Source organism: Vicia villosa, unplaced genomic scaffold, assembly GCF_029867415.1.
Source record: "Vicia villosa cultivar HV-30 ecotype Madison, WI unplaced genomic scaffold, Vvil1.0 ctg.000816F_1_1, whole genome shotgun sequence".
NCBI lineage: Eukaryota > Viridiplantae > Streptophyta > Magnoliopsida > Fabales > Fabaceae > Vicia > Vicia villosa.
This window is the reverse complement of record NW_026705359.1, coordinates 1-3,031: the sequence shown is the minus strand read 5'-3', so window position 1 is coordinate 3,031 and position 3,031 is coordinate 1.

The window sequence follows — 3,031 nt, the reverse complement described above, 5'->3', positions numbered from 1 at the left end:
ATCCTTTGTTCTATATTTCGTAGTGTCGAATCGGTTTGTAATCTCTTGGTGTTTTTTGTGCGGGGTTGTTTTCCCCTTCTTTGATGTAAATAGGTTTTGAGAACCCTTAGTTCTCTTATTAATACAACTTGCTTACTCAAAAAAAATAAATCTAGTTATTAATTATTCTAGTTTTGATGTCTCACCTGTTTATCTATACAATTAAAGAGAAATCATCACAAATTATGTACAATTCTTCAAAATTTTATATCTTTAATATTTGAAATTGAAGTTAGATGCGGTGGGCATTGGCAAGTGTTGATACATGTTTGTATTTGATGTGTTAGCCATCCCAACAATTAAAAGACCCATAAAAGATTTATAGTATTTATCAATAAAATTCACTTATGTTTTTTTTTTATGTTCATAATGCACCCATAAAAGATTTATAGTATTTATCAATAAAATCCACTTATGTTTTTTTTTATGTTCATAATGCTTAACTGTATTATATTCTACATGTTCTACACTAACTTGAAAAAATTAAAGTATGTGAGCCTTTTTACAATCAATAGGGTTAAATTTTTCATTTTGTCACTTGAAAAACACATTTATATGTGTTTCGATAAAAAAATTAAAATAAACTGAGACTTATTTGAAATGTCATAAAATATTCCATATCCTTTTAATGTGTTGTGATATAAGTCCCTGCAAAAAATTCAATCATATGCCAATGTTTTGCTTGTTTTCGTTTCATGAAAATTGATGCTTAAAAATGCATATCTAATTCATCTCAAATAAAATAATTAAAAGAGAGATCCTTATAATATAATAAACTTTATTACAAAAAAATCATGAAAAAAAAAACAAAGTCTAGGTCATAGGAATAATGTGTTAGAATTAATTAGGGATTAACTACATATTAGCTACAGTTTCTAGGATTCTGTATGATGTTCATGTTAGTGACAGAATATCCGTCGATATAAATTAAATTTATATAAATAATATAAAATAGGGTTCTGTATGTAATGTGTTTAACAATGTGTTTAACATCGTTGGTATATTGATTGTCTTTCATTTTGAATGATCATTGTACATATAAATATAGGATTCAAATGAATCCAATATTTTGTATCACTTTCAGATGGTCGAAGTATTCTTACTGACATCAGGTGCTTTAGTTGCACACTTTCCTGAATGAGTTTCTACTTGAGCTGGGGAAGGTGCATGACTGCTCCAGTCTCCACATGGTTTAGGAGGAGGAGTCTGATGCTTGATACTTTTACGCCGGTCCTTAGATTGAAGAATCTCGTATCTTTTTGTTCCAGCTGGTTCAAGGGTGGTAGCACAAGTCTTCCTTGATACAATTTCTTGAATTGTATTTTCACGCGAGGGAGCGTTGTGAAGGCTTTCTTGGAGGCGCTAAAGCCTTACTTCAAAGGCGTGTGAATTCTGTTGTCCAACGATGTTAAACACATTGTTCAACAGTATGCTAGCACCTTACATACCGAGGTTCTCCTGGAGAGTTTGGAGGCCAGGCTAGTCTTCAGGTTGTGTCATCGGAAGTGGAGCAAAAGTCTCTATTGGATTTTCTTGAAAAAATCTAGCTAATGGTGAAGCTCAAACTAGATTTGGATGCAGCGGAACGACCGTTTTAGGATCTACAACATTTTGCGGTGGAGGAAGAGGTGGTTGATTCCTTACTGCTAGAGCATCAACGACAACTTCTCACGTAGTAGCGGATCTGATAGCTTCGACGTTTTGTGGTGGAGGAAGAGGTGGTTGATTCATTACAGCTAAAGCAGCAATGAAAGCTTCTCGCGCAACAACAGATCTGATAGCTTTAGATCCAGACATCATCGATGAAAATAAATAGAAAATTTGGAGATTTAGGGAAAGGAGATTGAGATAACACTGAATCGAATCAAAACACGATAGTTTTTTTAAGTTTGAGTGCAAATACTTGCATCAATGATCGAATGAAGTTATAAACTACAAAAATTGGAGGAAGAAAGTGAATTTGTCGAAATCGTAGTAATCAACTGTTAATTTCCACATACAGCGCCACTGTTCTGTTTGGGAATCAGAAATGAGAAGGAGAACGGCGGTGATGGTGGGTTGACGACTTCCAATGCGGTGGAGTGAGAGAACCTAAAAATTTAAAACTCCAACGTTCAAGTCAATATATGAAGAAGAAGAGTGAAATAAAGTTGTATTTGAAGTTCATTAAATAATTTTGGCGTCTCATATATATATATATATATATATATATATATATATATATATATATATATATATATATATATATATATATATATATATATATATATATATATATATATATATATATATATAAAAGGAGCATATCAAGTGAGAGCATTTTATAAATGAGAGATGAGAGGAACAAATATCAACCATTGGATTCATCAAGAGAGAAATTAATTGTCACATTAATATATTTATATATATATATATATATATATATATATATATATATATATATATATATATATATATATATATATATATATATATATATATATATATATATATATATTTAAAAAGAGGGGATACCTAACTTGCTATTAGTTAGGGGTGAATTGCGGATAGCCGTTGGATGTTTTTCAAATGAGATCTTAATTGATAACTAGGATAATAATCATCGCGTATTAGGAAGATTTACAAGAAACGAAACCCTTATCATACTGCTTAGCCAGTATCAGTATGGTCGACATAAACCCATCCAGAGACAATTTGGCCGGTCCAGAACAATAGTGAATTATCAATCAAAGTAACTTGGAGCTATTCCTAAAGTCAACTATTAACAACTAACAAATCTTAATATTAGTTTGTAAGGCAGGGAGTAACAATCCAAATATACCTCTGGATTAGCTAGTTGACATAGATCCCCGCCATATAATGGTACGACTAATTTAGAGTATATAAAGGTTAGTATACAGTATACACGTTTTGATAGGTTTCTAGATAGCTAGCTACTGAGAGCTGAGTTGTTCCAGGCAGCAAAATATGCAAACCAGCTTCAACAAAACTG